This window comes from Microcaecilia unicolor, chromosome 2, assembly GCF_901765095.1.
Source record: "Microcaecilia unicolor chromosome 2, aMicUni1.1, whole genome shotgun sequence".
NCBI lineage: Eukaryota > Metazoa > Chordata > Amphibia > Gymnophiona > Siphonopidae > Microcaecilia > Microcaecilia unicolor.
Genome location: NC_044032.1, coordinates 637,707,307 through 637,732,469, shown reverse-complemented (window position 1 = coordinate 637,732,469; position 25,163 = coordinate 637,707,307).

Genomic DNA, 25,163 nt, shown 5'->3' with positions numbered 1-25,163 from the left:
CTTTGGGAGCGGTCTCAGTTTCCAACCCAAGTGTGACAGAGGGAGGGAGATAAGGACCTGAGTCCCCCACTCCACAGTGCACTGCACCGACCACTACACTACTCCAGGATCCTGTATGCTGCTCTGATAGACCTGACTTTAACATCTGAGGCTGTCATAGAGGCTGGCAAGTCTTATTTTTATTCACATTTTGGGGGGGGTAGGAGAGGCCACCTTTAAATCTAGACTGAAAGCCCACCTCTTTAACATTGCTTTTGACTTGTAACCACTTGTAACCACTCGCCTTCACCTACCCTCCTCTCTTCCTTCTCGTTCACATTAATTGATTTGATTTGCTTACTTTATTTATTTTTTGTCTATTAGATTGTAAGCTCTTTGAGCAGGGACTGTCTTTCTTCTATGTTTGTGCAGCGCTGCGTACGCCTTGTAGCGCTATAGAAATGCTAAATAGTAGTAGTAGTAGGGTCAGGGACCACTGGGGGTGTATGGGGGGGGTCACCCCTGATTCTCTCCACTGGTCATCTGGTCATTTAGGGCACCTTTTTGTGCCTAAAACTGGTCTACACCAAAACATCTTAGTTTTAGTCCTGGACGTTTTTGTTTTGTTCCATTATGGCTGTACATATGTAAACCAGCATTTTACACGTGTAAATAATGCCTAACCCTTGTAAAGGGATTTCTTTAAGGCATGGCTGCCGAAAGGGGGGCAGGGGGCAAGATATCCCCAGGCCTGGCCTCCAAAGGGCAAGGTTGATTGGTCTCCTGCTCCTTTGTGCCACAGTGCCAGTTATCGCATTAACTCTGCTCTGCTGGCTGTAGGTCTTTCTTCCTGCCCTGTCCCACCTCCTGTGTGAAGTACTTCCTGTTTCTGCATAGACGGGAGGGAATGCGGCAGGAAGAAGGACCCGTGGCGGCAGAGCAGTCTTAACGAGGGTTCCAGCACACAGAAGCAGGAGACAATAATTAAATAAGTAAGCAGGCCCGGGGGTGGGGGACCTGTGCAGGGGGGCTCAGGGGTCCGTGCGGGGGAACCAAGGGGTGTTTGCCCTGGGGCTGGCTTTGTCTCTCAGCAGACCTGTCTGAAGGACTTGAATAAGAGGCAAGAAAAATGTCAGGAAGTATTTTTTCACGAAGAGAGTAGTGGATGCTTGGAATGCCCTCCCGCGGGAGGTGGTGGAAATGAAAACGGTAACGGAATTCAAACATGCGTGGGATAAGCATAAAGGAATCCTGTGCCGAAGGAATGGATCCTCAGGAGCTTAGTCAAGATCGGGAGGTGGGGCTGGTGGTAGGGAGGCGGGGATAGTGCTGGGAAGACTTATACGGTCTGTGCCAGAGCCAGTGGCGGGAGGCGGGGATAGTGCTGGGCAGACTTATACGGTCTGTGTCCTGAAAAGGACAGGTACAAATCAAAGTAGGGTATACACAAAAAGTAGCAAATATGAGTTATCTTGTTGGGCAGACTGGATAGACCGTGCAGGTCTTTTTCTGCCGTCATCTACTATGTTACTATGTTACTATGAAATACCAAAACATATTACAGAGACATTCACACACTTAAACAGTATAAAAAATACTCAGAAAACAAACTTTTTTTTTTCAGAGGCAACAATGTTTTAGAACAAAAGGTTATGGTACGAAATTCTAAGAAAGTTGACTCAGATGTAATACCAAAACTCATCACAGAAAAGGTGATTAATGAATGAAATGGTTCCCAGTGAAGGGAGTGAGAACAAAAGGGCACGGCGTTGAAGAAAGCAGGGAATAAACATAGGGACAAATAAGTCCAGGGAAAGCCCCAAATCTGCTGCACAATTGCTAAGTTAACCAGTTCAGGACGGAGACATTTTTTAACCAGTCTTGGTTTTGAAGTCAAATCTCAGAGCACGATCTTACCCATTGAAATCAGTACTACAGGTCATAATGCACGAGGATGAGGATCTCAGCACTACAGGACAGGCTCCATTCGACCCCCCCCCCCCCCCCCCGCTGCCAACCCTCCCCTGCCATCGCCGTGGGCTACCTTTGCTGGCAGGGGACCCCAACCCCCACCAGCCGAGGTCCTCTTCCATACCCCCGGAAGGCTTCGCTCTGTTTCTGACGTCCTACATGTTGTACGTGCAGGACATCAGACTCACAGAAACAAAACGAAGCCTTGCAGATCAAGGCTTTGTTCTGTTTCATTGAGTCTGACGTCCTGCACATACAACGTGCAGGATGTCAGAAACAGAACGAAGCCTTGCGCGGGAAGCAAGAGGACCTCGGCTGGTGGGGATTGGAGTCCCTCGCCAGCAAAGGTAGGCAACGATGGCGGCAGCGGGAGGGGGGGTTGAGAGGGTCGTCGTCAGGGGGGGCAAAGTTGGTGGTGGCGGCGGCAGCGGGGGGGGGGGGGGGTTGGCCGGCAATGGCTGGGGGGGTCATCAATGGTGGAGGGGGGCGGCGGCGCCGGGGGAGGGGGCTAAAATGTACCCCCTCACCTGGACCCCCCTCCCGACGAAGTCTGGCTGCGCCCTTGCCCAAGATACCAGTCCAGGAACCTTCTCTCTCAGAGAAGTTAGGACAATAGCAAGGAATTAGCCCATCCTGTCTCTCTGGTGGCCTGTTACTGTGAGGACAGCATGGGGAGTCATCTACGAATGCAACAGATAATGCAGAGAAGTTAATGCCAGCTCAAAAAGCATGGCCCAGTCTCGATTATCCAAACTTCACTAATCTGACCATCTGGCATATCCGACAGAACCCCCCCCCCCCCCCCCCCCCCCCTGGTGACACAATTGTATTTATTTCTATTACAAGTCTTTGTTTTAGAACAATTACGTGCATAGTAATTTTGTTTTAGCGCTCCATTTGGGATCTGTATGCATTTGTTTATGCATTGTTTGAGGGGTTACCATTGTTTTTCGTATTATCCGACTTTTCACTTATCTGACAATGGGTTGTCCCGTTTACATCACATAATCGAGACTGTACTCTGTAACTAACTGATTCTCATTAGAAACTCAACCAGATCATCACGAACATACCTAAATCTTCACCACCCTAGCTGCAAAGGACTCAAGTACAAATCAATTTATGGATCCAATTTCTCCTATATAAGCACGCAACTCTGGAATGCACTACCAAAAAACGTAAAAACAACGTACAACCACCTCAACTTCCGGAAATCACTAAAGACCAACCTGTTCAAAAAGGCATACCCTACTGACCCAACTTTAACGCCTGAACCCAGCAACACAACAAAACCAAAACTTGTAATGAACACTATGAACACTACACATCACCTCTTCTCTACGATTCCCTAATATGTCTGTAACACATTTATCTCATTGACAATAACATCAGTCTGTATTTGTTTCATCACCGGAGGTGGCTAATGCCTCACGGTACTATGTAAGCCACATTGAGCCTGCAAATAGGTAGGAAAATGTGGGGTACAAATGTAACAAATAAATGATCTGCAAGGTAGTTAACACACAATAAGTGCATTGTCTCTTTGTTAACGATATGAACTTCAAAACCTTACTACAACTCAAATAAATGGGATGTAATTTATTTATGTATGCAAAAAAGTGTTCAACACGGGCATTCGGCATTCACTCAGTCACCCCCTTCTATCCAAACACCACACCAGAAGCCAATTTCTTTAACAAATGTGGATTTATTTAGGCCGCAGCCAGGTCCGCAAAAATTTATTTATTGTAAACCTTCACATAAACAATCATTGGTAAACATCATTGATAAACATCTCCCTCCGAGTACACAGCCCTTCTTGCTTATATTACTACAGGCTGTGCCGTCCAAGCACCCTGTTCCTCCTCAGTGCTGTCTGCTATAGCACGCTGTCCAATCAAATGCATCCCGTACAAGGATGCATTTACCACTTTAACCAAGCTATTGGCCCCCTGGCCGTCCAAGCCAGGAGACTAGCCGTGTCCATCTTGTTCTGTAATCCTGCCCGCATGCAGGCATAACATTTTGCTCAGTATTGTAACTTGCAACAGGTCATTAACATATACATAGTAACTCAGTTTGCCATATTATCCGCTGAGGTGCTGTGTACTCGTCGCTAATGTTACCTAAGTTCCATAGCTTATGCCTTGCTGCGACAACGACCCTTTCCCTGTACCTCATGGGCGGGAGGGCGGGTCAACACTGCTCCCTCTAAAAGTGTTTTACTTGCATTAATCATCTGTTTTAAAATTGTCATCCTTTAGGGGCCCTTTTACTAAGCCACGTAAGCGTCAACATGTGCGTGCGCAACATGCACCAAAATGGAGTTACCGCCCGGCTACCGCCGGGCTCCTGTGGTAATTTCATTTTTGGTGCGTGTCCAATACACACATCTGAAAAATTTTATTTTTAGACGCGCTTATTGGGTGCGCGCCAAGAGGCATTTGATGCGCGTAGGTTATTACTGCCCGGATACCGCGTTAGACTTTACTGCTAGGTCAATGACTGGCGGTAAGGTCTCGGACTCAAAATGGACGCACGGCAATTTTCATTTTGCCACACATCCATTTTTGGAAACAAATTAAAAAGGCATTTTTTTACAGGTGCGCTGAAAAATGATTCTGTGCGCACCCAAAACACACGTCTATACTACCGCAAGCCATTTTTCAGCGCACCTTTGTAAAAGGGCCCTTTAATATGTGCATGTTTTTATGTTTGTATTATGCAGACTAGACAAGCACATGCATAGAATACACATCCACATTTTCTTCCGAGCAGATTTACATTTCTTTGTGAGCATTTTGTGCGCTACAGGGGCTGGTTCTGAATGCTTATTTCAGTGTTCTTTGATGCAAGACCCAGGAGTCAATGGCGGCCCTTAAAGACATCTAGGGCAACCCCCTGTTGTTTTCCTGTACTATATGTCTCTCTAACCAAGCTCATGACAATTAGGGGGAAAGTGAATAGGGAAAAACACATGCTCGAAGGACAAGACATTTCTCAATAGAGAAAGAGAATGCATTTGGAAATGCTCTCCTCCTTGAGGATACCCCCAATGAAAAGTCTGAAGATAGGTTGAGGGGAATGGTGTCATTGACATACACTAGTCATCGATGTTGCAGCCCTGCATGGGAAGATATTAGAGGCTCTCCTTCAGCTGTTTTGGATCCAGAGTAGCCCCAACTTAAAAATTTATGAAGACCACTGGCACTGTTCTATCTGAGCTGAGCGGGAGTCCTCCACCTACAGTCCTGCCAGTGGGAGGTGCTGTTTCACTATCACATTTCCAATAGTGAGGAACAGGCAAGCTCTGCAGAACTCCAGAGAACTTGCCTGTCCCTAGACATTGAAAACACACTATTGAAACACCTCCCCTCACTTTTAACAATGCAGTTGGAGGACTCCTGCTCATCTTAGAGGGCAGGGTGGCCACTGGCTTATTTTATAAAGGTATTTATTTATTTATTGCATTTGTATCCCACATTTTCCCACCTCTTTGCAGGCTCAATGTGGCTTACAATACATCATGGATAGTGGAAATAAGAAGAGAATAGACATTTGTTATTACAGAAGGATTTTGGGTTACATGGTAATGGAATACATGATAGTAATAAAGCAGAAGGCATTAATTAGACATTTCTGGATATATGTGGGGAATTTCACATGTGTTGATCTTTGTGGTATTTCTTGTCAAAGAGATGGGTCTTCAGTAGTTTGCGGAAGTTGGTCAGTTCATAGATCGCTTTTAGGTTGCGTGGCAACGCATTCCAGAATTGCGTGCTCATATAGGAAAAGGTTGATGCTTGTGTTAATTTGTATTTTAGACCTTTACAGTTGGGGAAATGAAGATTAAGGAATGTGTGAATGATTTTTTAGCATTCCTGGGTGGCAAGTCTATCAGGTCTGACATGTAGGCTGGGGCCTCGCCGTGGATGATTTTGTGAACTAGGGTACATACTTTGAACGTGATGCGTTCTTTGAGTGGGAGCCAGTGTAGCTTCTCTCGTAGGGGGTTTGCACTTTGATATTTTGATTTTCTGAATGAGTCTGGCTGCCGTGTTCTGGGCTGTTTGGAGTTTTTTGAGAATTTGTTCTTTGCAGCCAGCGTAGAGTGAGTTGCAGTAATCTAGATGACTGAGTACTAATGATTGTACCAGATTACTGAAGACGGTCCTTGGGAAGAATGGTCTTACTCTTTTTAATTTCTAAATATCTAAACCAAGCAATGGTATACGTATGATAAAGTACAATCTAGAAATAAAGGACCGTGATTAATTTTTCAAAAATAGGAGGAAAAGACCTTGTAACGACCAAAATCAACAATATTTTAGGCTCTTTTAGATTGTAGCCATTTTGTAACGCGATCGGTCAAAGAATAATCATGGTTCAAGAATAACCTCCCAGGAAAAATCATGAGTAAAAAATGAGTAAAACTTTAATGATCCCTGTGTACTATCTACCAATCACGTATAAATAAACAATTTTTATACATAAATCTCTCGAACTGTTCATCAATATATGTATGGAAAAACCAAATACTTAGCTTTAGACACACAGCAAATAGCTCAAATAGAAGCATGGCATAAATGTCAAGTCTTCGACTAATGAAAATGCCTTTTTGTTTAGCATATGCATCACATTTACAAAATAACTACAATCTAAAAGAGCCTAAAATATTGTTGATTTTGGTTGTTATGAGGTCTTTTCCTCCCTATTTTTGAAAAATCATTCATAGTCCTGTATTTCTAGATTGTACATTATCATACCATTGTTTGATTTGGCACGTTAGCACACTGTTTAAAAAATATATCCTCAGTGATATGAAATATTCTCGAGTGTATTTACATTTTTGTGTATCTCTTTTCTGTAACTCTCTACCCACAGATAAATAAGTTTGAAAGCAGAACCGTGCATATGTTTTGGCTTTCAGAATTAGTGTAAAGTCTACAGGTAGGTGGGGTGTGTGTGGTCTTTGTCCCAGTTTAAACAATTTTGAAAATTCCCCCCTCAAGAGCAGTCTGTTTTGTCGAAAGCGCTATAAAACTTAAATTAAAGTTCTAAATATTATGATGAAAGCAGTGTGTGAGAACATGGCTAGGAACTGTAGGGGTGAAAGCTAGGATTAAGCCACACAATGAGGAAGAGAGACTGGCATATTAGCTGTGATGGCATAATTATACCTTTACATGTTTATAAAAAATTTTAAACAATTGACTTTTACAAACACAGTGAAAAGCATTGTACTCATTGAGCGTCACTTCTTTCGATCTGTCAACTTTTTAAATAGGCAGATTGTGATTTATGGATGAAACTGTTCCTTGCAAACCTGCAGCTTAAATGAGTAGAAAAGATAGGTCACTATTGCTATGATTGAAAGCATTTAAATAGGATGTGTTTGCCATATAAATCTATAAACCAAATGCAATTATGAAAAAAAAAAATCTCAAAATGTAAATATTTTGAGAATGTGATTTTATTTTCAATTTTTTTGTGGATAAAATATTGTGTACTCTTATACATACTTTTGAGGCTCACATACTAACCGGTGACCAACAAATGTGCAATTTTTATATGGCTGTGAATGAGCTCTATACAAAGCAGGGGCGTAGACAGGCACCCAATTTTGGGTGGGCCTGGGCCCAACATGGGTGTGCAGAAGAACTCTGCCCTGTCCCACTAGTGATTTGCTCTTTCCCTCTCTTGCCTGCATGCTATATGGTCTCTCAAACATCCGTCCTCCCCCGCATACCTTTTAAGTAGCAGATTTTCACCGGCAGCGAGCACCAACTAATACACACTGCTCATGTTGGCCCCACAGCCTTCCCTCTGATGCAACTTCCTGTTTCTGCATAGGTGGGAACATATCAGAGGGAAGACTGTAGGACCGGTGCGAACAGCATGTATCAGTCGCTTCTCGCTGCAGGTGAAGATCTGCTATTTACAAGGTATGCAGGAGGGACAGCTGTTGGGAATTTTTGGCTGGTAGGGCTTGGGGATCCTTGCCAGCCACTTCATAGGTGTGCTGCTATTGGGTGGGCCTGGGCCCACCCTTGGCTACGCCACTGATACAAAGAATGCAAACGAAATTTTGAGGTGCATTCACTAAAGTGCAGAGAAGTGTAGCACTTACCTCACTTTGGCTACAAAAATTATACATAGTAAGGGATGCCTGAAGTAGTTACCTTTGGGTAGTTAATGTTGGCTGTGCCCTCTGCTGAGCAATGAGAGGGGTGGGGGAGGAGCTGAGTTGTGTTGTTGGGGGGTAAGGGTAATGATTCTGAGCGAATAGGCTCTGAGGTATCGGGGTCTTTAGTGGGAATAGACAGCTGGTAAAGTTAAAGGATAGTGGCTTGGCTTGGGGTAGATTGAAGGGAAGGGACCAAGTGTGAGAAGCAGTAGAGAATTTGCATGGGCTGGTCACTTTGCTGCTGGTGGTGGTGGGAGTGACAAGGGAGGTTGAGGTTGGAGGGCAGTGGGTGCTTTCCAGGACATCTTCGTTGCTGACTGCATGGCAAGTTTTTGAGTCAGGGCACCATCACAGCTGTGTAGAGTGGTGAGGTAGTTGCATCCTTTGTTGGATTTATGTCTCCCAGTTCCACTGCATCAGTTGAGGGCTGGGCAAGTCCTGTCTCAGTGGTGCCATGGAAAACCCAGACTGGAGGGGTTGCAGGTGCTGGTTGGGTGAGTTCTGAGCAGGTTAATAGGGCTACAAATGTTCAAGGGCTCGAGGTGTTGCTGGGAGTAGTGCAATGTGTCAGTCTGGTGCAGGCAGAACGAAGCCTTGCGCCGGAAGAAGAGGACCTTGCTGGCTGATCTGCAAAGCTTTGTTCTGTTTCTGTGAGTCTGCAAGGTTTCGTTCTGTTCCTGTGAGTCTGACATCCTACACGTACAACGTGCAGGACGTCAGACTCACAGAAACAGAATGAAGCCTTGCGCTGGAAGAAGAGGACCTCGCTGGCTGATCTGCAAGGCTTCGTTCTGTTTCTTTGCAGATCAGCAACACGGTAGCTGAAGAAGAGGACCTCGGCTGGTGGGAGTTGGGGTCCCCCGCCAGCAAAGGTACCCAACGGCGGCGGCAGGTTGGCGGTGGGAGGGGGGTCGAGAGGGTCATCGGTGGGGGGACCAGGGCCAAATCTATGGGGCCCAAGCCCCCGTGGCCCCACGTAGCTACGCCCCTGGTATAATGTGCCCATCTGTATTATGTGTGCTATACCAGTTAATGTTTCTTAAGAGGCGCTAATTGTCAAACTAACACATCTGTTTTTAAGGACTTTTCTTTTTGGGTTCTTGCAGGCATTATTACTGAAAGTTCAATCAAGTTGGGTGTGCAAATGTCAAATCGCTAGAATTCAAAACACCCAAAAAAATTTCCACAAGCTGAAAAAGTCCTGGTTAGGCTATAAGTATGCTCATGCTAGTCCCACCAAGTCTGAATCATACAGCGTGAAACTGGAAGGAAAAAGGCTCTATTTATGATGTACAGAAGTTGTACCTCATTCTACTACAATCTCACCTGTATTCGTTCATACCTTGTATTTGTTCTGACCGGAATCGGCTAACGCCGTTAACGGTACTATCCAGCTTATAATTGAAAAAGAAAAACGCCTATATTGCGACCCAAATCGGGAGATAGACGTTTATCTCACAAAAACGAATAAAGCGGTATAATCGAAAGCCGAATTTGGACGTTTTCAACTGCACTCCATCGCGGATGCGGACAAAGTTGATGGGGGCATGTCAAAGGTGTGGTGAAGGCAGAACTGGGGCGTGGTTATCGGCCGATCAGAGATGGGCGCCTTTCGCCGATAATGGAAGAAAAATATGCGTTTTTAGCGAGAATTTAGGGCACTTTTCCTGGACCCTGTTTTTCCACGAATAAGGCACCAAAAAGTGCCCTAAATGACCAGATGACCACTGGAGGGAATCGGGGATGACCTCCCCTGACTCCTCCAGTGGTCACAAACCCCCTCCCACCACAAAATATGCCGTTTCACAACTTTTTATTTTCACCCTCAAATGTCATACCCACCTCCCTGGCAGCATTATGCAGGTCCCTAGAGCAGTTATTAGGGGGTGCAGTGGACTTCAGGCAGGTGGACCCAGGCCCATTCCCCCCCCCACCTGTTACACTTGTGCTGGTAAACCGACCCCCAAACCCACTGTACCCACATGTAGGTGCCCCCCTTCACCCCTTAGGGCTATAGTAATGGTGTAGACTTGTGGGCGGTGGGTTTTGAGGGGGATTTGGGGGACTCAACACCTAAGGGAAGGGTGCTATGCACCTGGGAGCTCTTTTACCTTTTTTTTTTGTTTTTGTAAAAGTGCCCCCTAGCGTGCCCAGTTGGTGTCCTGGCATGTGAGGGGGACCAGTGCACTACGACTCCTGGCCCCTCCCACAAACAAATGCCTTGGATTTATTCGTTTTTGAGCTGGGCGCTTTCATTTTCCATTATCACTGAAAAACAAAAACGCCCAGCTCACAAATTGTCAAATAAAACATGGACGTCTATTTTTTTCTACATATGGTGCTCAAACTTACATGTACAAATATAGGTGCATATCCAATTTGTAGATCGCCATGCATACTTCCTCCACTGTTTATTTATTTATTGCATTTGTATCCCACATTTTCCCACCTATTTGCAGACTCAATGTGGCTTACAATGTATCGTTATTGTTAGATAATAGATTAAGATAGCAATTAGCGTTACATAGAAAACATGGTTGACATAATAGAACTTACACGATTGAATTAATCAAGAAATTAAACCAGCAGGTATAAGAGAAAAACAGTTCTGATTGTAAGTAAAATGGAGATGTGTTACATTTGCATTGGCTGATCTTTGTGGTATGCTTTGTTGAAGAGGTGGGTCTTCAGCGATTTACGAAAGTTAGTTAGTTCATAAATAGTTTTTAAGTTGAGCGGCAGTGCGTTCCATAATTGCGGTTATTTATTTAGGATATCCTGAAAGCTGGTCTGAGGTCTAAACTTGTACACCTCCAGCCCTAACAGATCACTACTGGATAGGAATAGGACATACAGAACTAGTAAACTCAGTAGACAAGAACTTATAGTCTTGCTATAGCTTCGGGTAGCCACACTAAAAGTATCATTTTCACCAAATTACATTTTTTTATAGAGGAAGCCCATTGTAAACACACTTCTGTTTGATATCTCTGGTATACTGCTCTCTGATGTGCTGTGATTCTCTCTCTTCCAGTTTTTATGATGCCTGATGTTAGCTTATCTTCCCCTCTCACAGAATCCGCAGTCCCGCTTTACAGTTGCTTAAAAATTCCATGTGGCATCAGTGATTCTGAGCACCGATGCCTTGAGGAATCTCTGCATCTGAGTTCTAGAGCAGAGCACAGATGAATTAGACCAAGAATAAAACAGGACAAGCAAAAGTACAGCCCAGGGATACTAAAAAGATCATCCAAAATAACGGCAGGAAAAAAAAAAAGGTTACTCTCACCTTTAAAGGGAAAATTTGCTTTGGTTGAATAACTCGAAGGTGTGCTACCAAACATCATTTCTTCATAGCACGTGTCAGAGAAATCAAATTATGGAAAATATAATTAAAGATATTACAGTATCAATGCAATAAAATATTTACCCTGCTGTAAACACTGCACACTATGCAGGAACCATTTTCCACTTCTTTTAAAATGTGATAATGGTTCTTAACATAGCTGGAAGATGTGTTACTGTATGTGATTGTCAACACAAACTATTTAAGTGCTTCTGCATCCTTACTCTCAGATCTACTGTGGATCTGGCAGATTGAAGAGGGGATACAGGGGCGGATATGCTACTGAGGATAATTGAGGAGCTGATGCACTACAGGTGTCTACAAAATACGGTAATGGAGTCTGATTTTAGATAAATTGCTCACCTTTCCATTCACGAGCTCAAGGTGATTTATACATTCATTTACAATTAGCCGAATATAGTCCCACAGACGTTGAAGATACAGTTCAGGCTGGGGGCAATAGAGGGAGAAGTGATCTGCTTGAGGTCCTAAGAAATATCTGGTGGAGAAACAGGATATTAATCTTGACGTCCCTGGTTCCATGCCATTGTTCTGTCCACTGAGCTACTACTCCCTCGGTGACAAATAAGGAAATGTTTGCCTTCTCTTTGTTCTCTGAAAGCCGATCCACTCAAGACTTACCAACCAGAAACACAAAAAGGTCAGTACGCACATACCTAAATCTCCACAACCCAAGCTGCAATGGACTAAAATATAAATCAACCTATGCATCCAGCTTCTCCTAGATAAGCACGCAACTATGGAATGCACTACCAAACGTCATGAAAACAATGCACGACCTAACAAACTTCCAGAAATCATTAAAAACCAACTTGTTCAAAAAGGCATGCCATAACGATCCAACCTGAACACCGGAACCCTGCAACACAACGAAACTTATACCAGAACTGGACAAAACTTAACTCTTCCTCCTTGACTAGCTAATTTGCTCTGTCACTCATGAACTTTAACGCAATACCACTCTGTATTTCTCATACCGGAATTGGCGATCGCCATCACGGTACTATGTAAGCCACATTGAGCCTGCAAATAGGTGGGAAAATGTGGGATACAAATGCAATAAATAAATAAGAGCAGAGCCTAGCTCTTCTCCTAAGCCTTTGATGGAAAAGGCAACTAAATAGATCAGCGCTTACTAACCTTGACTAGGTCATGACCTATTGTAGTGACTGTAGCGTCCTCCACAACCCCACTGAGGCATGTGGCTATGAACTGCTTATTTACTTCTGGCATAGGTTGCGGCCTCAAATGTGGTGTTCATGATCCTTACGAGTAGTAGTTGTGCAAAACTGTCACTAGGGGCACCAGCAGGATCCTCTACTATTTCCCTCTAGGTTTCCTCTATATACAGTACTTTTCTGTCTATCTTAGCTTTTTCTACTCTAGCCTTAAAAGATCAGATTTATTCTCTGAGGTCAAGGAGCTCTTTGCACTGAGTGCACACATATGACCGGAAGATAATCATACATGTGACACTCTATGCAAAAGGCTGGCTAGCTTCCATCTTACTGTTGGACTGCTGCCTACATTTTAAGATTGATGTTTTGTTGCTGCTGCTGCTGTTGTTGTAATAATTTGAAGAGTTATATGATTATTTGGTATATTTTATATTTTTATTTGCATTTCCTTATAACTGAGCTTCAAATATTAGCTATCTGGGGTGAATCACATGCTGATGAAAATAGTTCCTGATGATACATTTCCTTCTTGCTTTTTTAATTAGATTAATCCACAATAAATTAAAAGATGCACCTGAGGTGGGTTGGAAAGAAGACTAAACTTAGCCCTGTTCAACTATTTAATACCTTCACTTTATTGCTGTATGTCAGGGAGTCAGGAGTAGTGAGCCCTCGGGCCACTGCTGGCGACCGGCAGCAGCAGGCGAACCACCCAAACAGGGATCAAGGCTGAAAACAGACAGGGCTGGCACAAGCAGGACTGGAACTAAAGCTGCAGGCAGGCAGGACTGGAACAACAGGACTGGAGCAGAAGCTGAAGGCAGGCAGGGCTGGAACAAACAGGTGTGGAACAACAGGACTGGAGCTGAAGCTGTAGGCAGGCAGGGCTGGAACAGACAGGACTGGAACAGAAGAAGAAAGCAGGCAGGACTGGAACAGATGCTGAGGGCAGGCAGGACTGGAGCAAGCAGGAAAGAAGTACAAGAAGCACACGCAGACAAGAACTCGTCTGAAGACTTCTGTTGCAAAGGCAAAGCAGGAAGGTTTCTAGGTGCTTATAAAGGTGATGATGTCACGAGTAAGAATGAGGCTTGGCAGCAAGAACACCAGAGCAAGGCTTGGCTGCAAGAACACCAAAGCAAGGCTTGGCTACAGGAACACCAAAGCAAGGCTGGAATGCTGGAACATCAGAATAGGATTGGAATGATCTCTGGAACACGTTTGGGAAACAGGGAGAAAGCAGTCCACAGTAGCCACATGGCCTGGTCACTGGGAGGAGAGGTGAGTGTAGGCATGAGATAGAGCCACAACCGTGACACTCTAGGCTAAAAAAGTTACTTTTAAAACTATGGTCAAGATTTTAAGTCCTGCTCAGCTATGCAATAACTACCTTTAAATTGTGTTGACATTGTAAGTAGTATACTGTGCCATACTTTGTATTGTTATTTGAATATTTCTACTGCTGTAATTGCCTATTGCTCTCATGTTTGATCTATTCTTCCTGTACACCGCCTTCAATGAATTCCTTCAAAAAGGCAGTAAATAAATCCTATTAAATAACTTTAAAATTATGGCAAAGATTTTAAGCCAAGTCCGACTAAGGATATGAAGAAACAAATAGAAGGCTTATATTAGAGAAACTTGAATTTTAAAACGCAAACAAATGCAATCAGATGAGTAACCAACACATTTAATGTTGATTCTGATTTCCGCCAATGAATAAGTGCATATCACTGCCTTCAAGAGCACGTTGTATGAGGAACATCTAAAAAATGTACTTTGACACTGCTTGTTTCACAAAAACAATTAAACCAAGATTCAGATGCACTTCTGCGATCATCAGCAGTGTTGAATTCACAAGTGCTATTTTTTAAAAATGCCTAATGGCCTATATATAACTTTGATCCAATGGCATAATGCAATAATAATACGAGGCAAACTTCGGCGAAAAAACTTCTGTGTAATATAATATCAAGCTGAAGTCAAAAGAGTTCTAATTTTAAAATGGAGTAACCAGACCATCTCTCTCTCTGTACAATAATACGCCAAGAGGCTGAAGGATTCATCCCCCAACAAGTCTTCAACTGTGATGAAACTGGCCTCTTTTGGAAGTAAATGCCATGCTAAATAAATGTTCCTTTATTCTTTACATTCATCTTTTATATTCATTTTATATTCATTTCTTATTGCCTCGGTTTTCGTTGGTTTCGGATTTCGCCGATTGTTATCGGACGGGTTATCGATGAAAACCGAGGTATCACTGTACTAAAAAGGAAAGGAGTTAAAAGACCTCAAATGTCCTGGCTGTGGCATCAAGTTAATAATCTTGCTCACTTTCATCGAGTTCCCATTCTTATCATTGGTCTTAAAAGACCTCTTTCCTTCCTATTAATTTACAATTATTTTTGCACTTTGATAATATACTTTCTATCAACTTTTATTTTAATCTCAATAATCATATGTTTAGCCAATACTATGAATCCAGCACTTAGCTTTTAAATTATGTTACCAACGGGGGCTCCCCATTTCACTTCACTTAAACTTCTTCAGGGGACTAAGTGCCACACTGAATTATTTTAACCTACAAACACAGTATCAATGTATCAGTGCTAATCATTTACTCTTATTCTCTTATTAGATATCTAAACATTAGAAACTCACTATTTCCAATAAGAGGACTTTTTCCTCCTTTCCTTTTTAGTAGTTCAAAGTTTATGGAGAGAGATTGTTTGGTTACTCCATTTAGAAAAAAAAAACTCTTGTCTTCAGCTTGATATTGTATTATCTATACTATATATAAATTTGACCATTTTCATCTCAAAGGTGGACTCCTATAAGTGAGCACCTGCTTTTAGTGGAGGAGGAGCCTAATGATTAGAGCAGTGGGCTGAGAACCAGGGGAGCTTGGTTCAAGTCCCCCTTAGCTCCTTGTGATCTTGGACAAGTTACTTAACTCTGCATTCCCTCAGGTATGAACTCAGGGGCCAATGCACAAAGCTTACCGAGCTTGCAACGTTTCTTTTAGGCCAGTTTTAGCTGGTCTAAAGCAAACGTTATTAAGTGAGTAATGAATAAAGTGGGTTTCCATGTCGTTAACATGTGCCATTTTAGCAGTTACTGAGAATCCTATCCAAATGTATTACAATGAGACCAATAGTATTATAATGAGCATTCCGTTGACTGCACAAAAAATGAGTGCCTACCCTTAATGAGAAAGATTATACGGCAGCTCTGGAGCTGTCAGAGAGGAGGGAGACACAGGCAGTTGCAAAGGTTACCTGCCTTTGCGCCCCACCTCACTGCACTCTTCCTATAAAACATCCTCCCAATCCACCCATGCCCCCCTTAATCAAAAACCCCTGGTGGTCCAGTGGTCCCTCTCCTGATACCCAAATAACCCCCATGACCCCCTGAATCAAAAATCCCTGGTGGTCCAGTAGACCCCCTCCTGACCTCCCCAGTGCCCTCATGACCCCCCCCCCCCCCAGAACCAAAAATCCCTGGTGGACCAATGGACCCTCTCCTGACCCCTCACACTCCCCCAGGCCCAAGAAAACCCTAGATGTCCAGTGGACCCCTTCTCAATCCCCCCTCACTTTAGTTGAAGGCAATACCACCTCCCTCCTGCCTCTGGGCCCATCCTTTGCAAACACTCATTATATGGTACTTAGCCCCTTCCAGTGCATCCCAAGATGCATCAGGCAGGGGTTGAGTGCAGCCATTTTGCAAAGGTCAGGCAAAGAGTCAGGAGGGAGGAGGTGTTGCTCCTGCCCTCTTGCCTCCAAAGTTTTAAGCTATGGGGAGGGGAGAAGAGGGAGGGAGAGAATGAGGGGAGGAGGCCATTAGAATGAGGGGGCTTGAGAGGGGGCCCACTTGAATACCAGTGTTTTGGGGGGCCAGAGGGGTATTAGGAATTAGGAGGGAGGAGGGAGTCCACTGGACCACCAGTGATTTTTGGAAGGTGAAGGGTCACCACAGAGATTTTTAAGTAGTGCAGGAGGGCTTGAAAGGCGGTCCACGGGACTCTGGTGGACCCCCTCTCAAGTCCCCTCCCCATGCAACTCAAAAGATCTGTGATGAACTAGTGTCAAATACATTTGACTGCTCGAGTTGCAAAGAGCAACTGATGCACAAAGGAGGATCCGTGAATTTCAGTTGCATGCCATCCCCTTTGTGTATCAGTCACCGTTTGTGACTCGGTAAACTATCCCATGGCAGCTATATTTAATAGTTGCCATTGTGCATCAGGCCCTCAGACTGTGACCCTACAGGGACAAAAAAAATATTTACAGCACCTGAATCTGCATCACTTCAGTAGCTTTTGGGCTTGTAGGTGGTATGATCACATAGGACAACACGCAATCTTCATCCATTCCGACCCTCCACTTATACCTTATACGATCACTATACAACTTTGTATTTGTTATCCACCGACTGGGCAAATGCCTTTGATGGTACTATGTAAGCCACATTGAGCCTGCAAATAGGTGGGAAAATGTAGGGTACAAATGCAATAAATAAATACATAAAATAAATACATTAAAATGTAATTAAACAAACACAAAAGGAATCCAATTATAGAATTGCACTTAAAGGAGGAAATTCTATAACTGGGAGCCCACATTTCAACACTTGAGCACTTGCATGTACAAAATACCTGCATACTTGCATATAAGTGCATATTTACTAGTAACATAGTAGATGACGGCAGAGAAAGACCTGCACGGTCCATCCAGTCTGCCCAACAAGATAAACTCATATGTACTTCTTTTTGTGTATACCTGACCTTGATTTGCATCTGCCATTTTCAGGGCACAGACTGTAGAAGTCTGCCCAGCACTAGCCCCGCCTCCCACCACCGGCTCTGCTATTCAATCTCCGCTAAGCTTCTGAGAATCCATTCCTTCTGAACAGGATTCCTTTATGTTTATCCTATGCATTTTTGAATTCCGTTACCGTTTTCATCTCCACCACCTCCCGCGGGAGGGCATTCCAAGTATCCACCACTCTCTCTGTGAAAAAATACTTCCTGATATTTTTCTTGAGTCTGCCCCCCTTCAATCTCATTTCATGTCCTCTACTTCTACTGCCTTCCCATCTACGGAAAAGGTTCGGCTCCTCCCATGCCGGCAGAGATGCCGAGGAGGGACCGGGAAACCCCAAGTTCCCAAGAGGGACCCAACCCAGATGGAAGTCTACCGATAGCAACTGCACATGAAGTGCTGGAATTAAGGGAAGAAGAAGTCTAGATTGTAAGCTCCTTTGAGCAGGGACTGGAGGAGTGGCCTAGTGGTTAGGGTGGTGGACTTTGGTCCTGGGGAACTGAGGACCTGAGTTCAATTCCTGGCACAGGCAGCTCCTTGTGACTCAGGGCAAGTCACTTAACCCTCCATTGCCTACCACATTGAGCCTGCCATGAGTGGGAAAGTGTGGGGTACAAATATAACAAAAAATAAAAAAATTGTACAGTGCTGTGCAATCCTGGTAGCACTTTAGAAATGTTAAATAGTAGTAGTAGTAGTTGACTGGAAGCCATCTGGGAAGCTTTAAAGAACATGGAAAGCTCACTATCACAATAAATTTCCTCATTATTTGATCAATTTCAGACTCCATTAAATAAAATACCAATACTAGAAGCAAAGGTACAAACTCTGGATAAATCAACGGAGAATAATATGAAATAAATGCAAAATCTTCCACAGGTACAAGCCAATTTAATTAAAGAAAATTCATATCTTCAGAATAAAATAGAAACTTTGGAGAACGCTCAGCGGTCTAATACATTAAGACTGATACATTTTCCAAAACAGGCCTTGATAGCCCCACTAATAACTTTGAAAAGCTACTTGAATGAAGTTCTGAAGATACCAGAGAAGGCATATCCTCCAATATCAAAAATGTACTATTACCATATAAGAAAAGGAGAAGGAACAATTGGAGGATCAAAGAACTGAAATACCATTTGATATTCTGGACTTGAATTTAACACAAACTTTAGAAGATGACAATTTAGGCTTAATACCCATGACTTTAATATCTCTTTTGTATTACAACCAGACAGAGATTGGATCCTTAAACAGTTTTTCCTCCATAGAGATCAGCTCTTTATGAACTATAAAATAAGAATGTTTCCGGCTGTTTCTAAAGCAACCCAGAAAAGGCGTAAAGGATTTCTTAAATTACGCCCCAAGGTTCACCAATTGGGTGCACTTTTCTGGTTAAATTTTCCATGTAAATGTGTAGTAAAATTGAATTCTGTTAAATATGTGTTTTTTTGATCCTAAACAATTTAATCTCTTTTTGGACTCTAAAATAGCCTTGTTTCCTTCAGAACAGTCAAGACTGATCATTACATCTACTCCGTGAAATAGTTAGAAATTCATGGAACTCCCCCCCCCCCCTATCCCTAGTTTCCTAAGGAAAGAATTTACTTTAAGTATTCTTTGGATGTTGTGACAGGCCTCCCATGTTGTGGACTATAGATGAATAATATAATGGAAGTATGAAATATTTTCATTTTATATTGTAAAAACACTAGTATAATTTATTTGATTCTTTTTTCTTTCCTTTTATGACATGTTACCTGTCAATGTAAGATGGGAAATATATAGAATTATTATTAATTATTTTTTTCTTGTAAATCATCTTTACTAAATCAAGATGTACATAAGTACATAAGTAGTACCATACTGGGAAAGACCAAAGGTCCATCTAGCCCAGCATCCTGTCACCAACAGTGGCCAATCCAGGTCAAGGGCACCTGGCACGCTCCCCAAACGTAAAAACATTCCAGACAAGTTATACCTAAAAATGAGGAATTTTTCCAAGTCCATTTAATAGCGGTCTATGGACTTGTCCTTTAGGAATCTATCTAACCCCTTTTTAAACTCCGTCAAGCTAACCGCCCGTACCACGTTCTCCGGCAACGAATTCCAGAGTCTAATTACACGTTGGGTGAAGAAAAATTTTCTCCGATTCGTTTTAAATTTACCACACTGTAGCTTCAACTCATGCCCTCTAGTCCTAGTATTTTTGGATAGCGTGAACAGTCGCTTCACATCCACCCGATCCATTCCACTCATTATTTTATACACTTCTATCATATCTCCCCTCAGCCGTCTCTTCTCCAAGCTGAAAAGCCCTAGCCTTCTCAGCCTCTCTTCATAGGAAAGTCGTCCCATCCCCACTATCATTTTCGTCGCCCTTCGCTGTACCTTTTCCAATTCTACTATATCTTTTTTGAGATACGGAGACCAGTACTGTATCTTGAAAATTATTGTAAAATTATAAAAACAAAATTTAAAAAAAATGAAATTACCACAAGAGCCAAGTGGTAGTCAGGCGGTAACTGAAGTTTGGAGCATGTAGGATGCGCGAAGATGCTTACACGGCTTAGTAAAAGAGCCCCTTCATTTCTTGCTGTGCTTTTTTATCGTCACTCCTGTCACTGCTGCTGGTTTCTCTTTTTCCAATGGAGTCCATAAGTAACGCATACAAAATAGAAGAGGAAAGTTATAATATGTTTGTACAGCGCTGCGTATGCCTTGTAGCGCTATAGAAATGCTAAATAGTAGTAGTAGTAGTAGTATTCCTTCGAATATCTCTTTCCTTGCCAGAAGGTTTGGTTTAGGTCACTGCCATAGTCTGCTGTCGCTAGTATCACACTAGCTGCTGCTTCGTCTAGTATGGTCAGCTACTCTAAAAAAAAAAAAAAAAAGCTGAAGTACCCTCTTTGCAAAAACTAACCAAGGAGAAATGACACAGGACTGCATCGAGTCTTGATATTACATTTTTATGGATTTTATAGATCTCTATGGAATGTATGTCTTTTAATGTGAGTTTTAGTAAATATCCCTAGGGTGGTTCTTCACTGGTCATTCCCATTGCGATGTACAGCTCTGTTGTTTCTCCATGGTCAGCTACTCTTCCAATCTCTCTTTTTACAGGGGCATTTTGTACCCAATTGAAAAAAAAAGGAAAAAAAAAACACGACTAAGACTGATATTATCTCCCTCTGTCATTGATTCTTTGGCTGTTCATGCTACTGTTTGTTGTGTTTTTCCCCACTGTGGTGTCCTGTCCTGTTCATGCCACTGTAACTGCTGTTTAGGGTGGTGATCTCGCCCACCTTCTTGTTTCTATTGGATCGCTTTAATTATTTTAAGAATGGTGTTGTTGGGGTAATTATAGAATTGGTCTTCTGTTTAATTTTCAAATTCTTTGTTGGAAAGCTAGGGACCTAGATGTTAATTGGAGATAGCGTAATGTTGAAAGTTCACCTAGGTTGACTGAAACCCCTGCTCCAGCCCTAAATAGCTAGTGCAAAAAATCTGAATTATTGTAGGAATGCAGTCTATAATATACTGACTTGCTTTAGCTAAGGATTCTCAAGATAAGCAGTAATATACAACTTTAAAGGACTTGCTTTCAAATACACAATATATCTGAAAAAGGTCTTGTCACCTATTAACATCTTTAGCCATTTTTTTTCTTCTGCCTTCGCTTTTGTTAGCAGTATTTCCCTCTTCCGTTCTTTGAGTTTAATCAATAATCTTTTCTGTGATCCTCTCGTTGCATTCTTTTTTATAACAAAGTCTCTTTCATTGTCATCTATACCAGACCAGTCCAGACTAATGGGTTGTGTCCATCTACCAGCGGAAGGAGACAGAGAAAATAGTTCCAAGTAAACCGCTCCTTAAGGGTATCGTGCAGCCTGGAATGTTCAGTATTTTCTCTGTCTCCTAGCGGATGGTGGACAGATTGTGCAGCTGCTCTGGATTGCTGGCCGGTAGCTCCTGTCCCAGGTTCTTCTGGTGACAGTGGAGCCAGGGGTGTGCTGGTAACCGTGTAGGGGCTAGTTTAAGATTGGCATACCCTACCAATCCAACATAAATGCCTGATCTCTGCAACACAACAAAACTCAAGTACGTAATGGACATAACACAACTCTTCAGTTGTACGATTCCCTAATGTGACTGTGCCACATGAACTTTATCTTACCACAGTATCACTTTGTATTTGTTTACACCGGAGTCTGCAAACACCTCTCCGGTACTATGTAAGCCACATTGAGCCTAAAAATAGGTGGGAAAGTGTGTGATACAAATGTAACAAATAAAATACAATATCTAAAACAATGCATACAGATTTCTGTGTGTGTGTGTGTGTAACTATGTAAGCTATTAAACGTACTTTGAGTGATATTATTGTCAATGTTGCAGAAATCAAAAAAGTGACTTGAAGTGGAAGAGTGGCCTAGTGGTTAGGGTGGTGGACTTTGGTCCTAAGGAACTGAGTTTGATTCCCACTTCAGGCACAGGCAGCTCCTTATGACTCTGGGCAAGTCACTTAACCCTCCATTGCCCCATATAAGCCGCATTGAGCCTGCCATGAGTGGGAAAGTGCAGGGTACAAATGTAACAAAAATAAAATAGATACTATTGGAGATTCTACATGGAATGTTGCTACTATTGGAGATTCTACATGGAATGTTGCTATTCCACTAGCAACATTCCATGTAGAAGCCTGCGCGGCCACGTTGGTGATCTGCAAGGGCCAACTTCTACATGGAATGTTGGAATCGCAACATTCCATGTAGAATCTCAAATAGTAGCAACAGTGGAGGAGTGGCCTAGTGGTTAGGGTGGTGGACTTTGGTCCTGAGGAACTGAGTTCGATTCCCACTTCAGGCACAGGCAGCTCCTTGTGACTCTGGGCAAGTCACTTAACCCTCCATTGCCCCATGTAAGCTGCATTGAGCCTGCCATGAGTGGGAAAGCGCAGGGTACAAATGTAACAAAAATAAATAAAATATCATGGACAGATTATGAAAAGCAATTGTTGTTGCTCTCTTTTGGCTTATACTCGGCGAACAGGTTTTGCTTTTTATGCTGTCTCATGCTGATGTTAATGAGGAGATCCCTGGCATAATAAGAACATTAGTATTGCCATACTGGAACATCAAGCCCAGCATTCTGTTTCCAACACTGGCCAATCCAGGTCACAAGCACCTGGCAAGATCTCACAGTCTGCCCGGTGTGATATTAACCCTTGAGAAAGCTGGAATTGCGAAACAGGCACCTGTCGGGTTGCAGCCGCACCTGGGCACGCAGATAAGTGCAGTATAGCTACCTCCGTTAGCATTAATCGATAGTGCATTTCTACCGTAAAGGACGTTAACTTATAAACTTAGAAATGTGTGGGGTGTTAAAAGCACTGCAATAACATGGTGAGCAGTAGCAACGAAGAAGATTAACAAACTGAAAAATCAGACAAATTAAAACAATAATAAATTCATTAAAATAAAATAAAAAAAAAAATTGTCACACAATGTTCAAAAGTGGACCACACATCGAGGAAGGTTGGGGTAGTCTATGATTAGATTTGTTACTAAATAGGGGTACACCGTATGGGTGACAAGAGATTAACCCCTGTGACTACATGAGACTTTCCCCGAATAACCTATTTTGAAACGTTAAGGTGCTCTTGCCTTATACTCTACTATTTGTTGGTTTGTATTTCTAGGATAAGCAGCATAAAATGCATTTTACTGTTTTGAGATCTTGCCAGGTGCTTGTGACCTGGATTGGCCAGTGTTGGAAACAGAATGCTGGGCTTGATGTTCCAGTATGGCAATACTAATGTTCTTATTATGCCAGGGATCTCCTCATTAACATCAGCATGTTCATCAGCCTCCTACCATAGAACAGGAATGATTTGGTAGTGCATTCCAGAGTTGAGTGCTTATGTAGGAGAAACTGGATGCGTAGGTTGATTTATATTTTAGTCCTTTGCAGCTTGGGTAGTGAAGATTTAGGTATGTGCGTGTTGTCCCTTTTTGTGTTTCTGGTTGGTAAATCTATGAGGTCTGCCGTGTGTCACGGTTGTACCCATGTGTCATGCTCTCATTCATCTTGCCACCTGGTGGTCAGACCTGGTGGCTGCGATGGACTGTCTGTTTGCTGTTTCCCATGTTCCAGAAGTCATGCCGGTCCGGATCTTCCAGCCTTCCAGACTGTCTTGGGATTTTTGGAACTTAGCAGCACCCTTACCTGGTGAACTCCCTTGTATGTTGCCTTTATTAACCACCTGGGAACTTTGTACTTTGCCTTGGCAACAGAGGTCTTCAGTTGTGTTCTTGTCCTTGTTGGTCTGTTGCGGTTCCTGTCCTGAAAGCTTGCTTTGCCTGTCTTTGACCCTGCTGTTTTCCTGGATTATTCTATTGATTGCTGCCTGCCTTTGACCCTGCTGGTTTCCTGGTTTATTCTACTGTCTGCTGCCTGCCCAAGACTCTGCTTGTTTCCTGGTTTGGTCCACTGTCTGCTGCCTGCCCAAGACTCTGCTTGTTTCCTGGTTTGTTCTACTATCTGCTGCCTGCCCAAGACTGCTTGATTCCTGATTTACTATTGATTGCAGCCAGCCTACAGACTCTGTGTGGTTTCTGGTTTCCCCGCTTCTTTGCTGCCTGCCAGTAAGACTCTGCTTGATTCATGGACTATTCTCCTGCTTCTGCTTAGTGCTTCTGTTCCAGTCCAGCTGCTCTAGTCCGGCCTGTGCCTGTCTGTCTGTGGTCTGCCTTGCCTCCTGTTTGGGTGATTTGCCTGCTGCTGCCGCTCCTCGGCAGTGGCCCAAGGGCTCACTTTTCCTCACCAGCGTGACACCATGTATACCGGGGTCTCCCCATGAATAATTTTATGGACTAGGGTGCATATTTTGAATGCTATTCATTCTTTGATTGGGAGCCAATGAAGTTTTTCTCATAGGGTTTTGGCACTTTCAAATCTCGTTTTACCAAATATGAGTCTGGCTGCGGTGTTTTGGGCAGTTTGGAGTTTTTTTTAATGATTTGTTCTTTGCAGCCAGCATAGATTGCATTACAGTAGTCTAGGTGACATGAGTACCATTGATTGCACCAAGCTGCGGAATATTTCCCTCGGGAAGAAAGGTTTTACTCGTTTGAGTTTCCACATTGATTGGAACATTTTCTTTGTTGTAGTTTTCTCTTGGCTTTCTAGCGTGAGGTTTCGGTCGATTGTGACTCCAAGGATTTTCAGGCTTTCAGAAACAGGAAGGGTGAAGTCTGGGGTGTTTATATTGGTGGGTTTGCTCTTGTTGTATTGTGATGATAGGATGAGGCAGTGTGTTTTTTCGACACTATATAAAACAAAAAACATATAAAACAAAAATGTAAAACAAAAACGTCCTTTACCAAAAATCCTATTGATTTATTAGCCTATATATTTGGTAAGTGCTCACTCTAGACCCCTTTTACAAAGTTGCGGTAAGCCCAACGCGGGTTTACCACTCATTAAAAAGAAAGTACCGCTGGGCTACTGCAGCAGCCTGGCGGTAGTTCCCACCCCCAGCGCCATCATATCCGGTGGTATAAAAATATATTTATTTTTGTAGTGCCGGTATGTGCCCAGTGGTAATCAAGCAGGGCCATGTGCTGCCTGTTTCCTGCCCGGTTAGCATGGGAGCA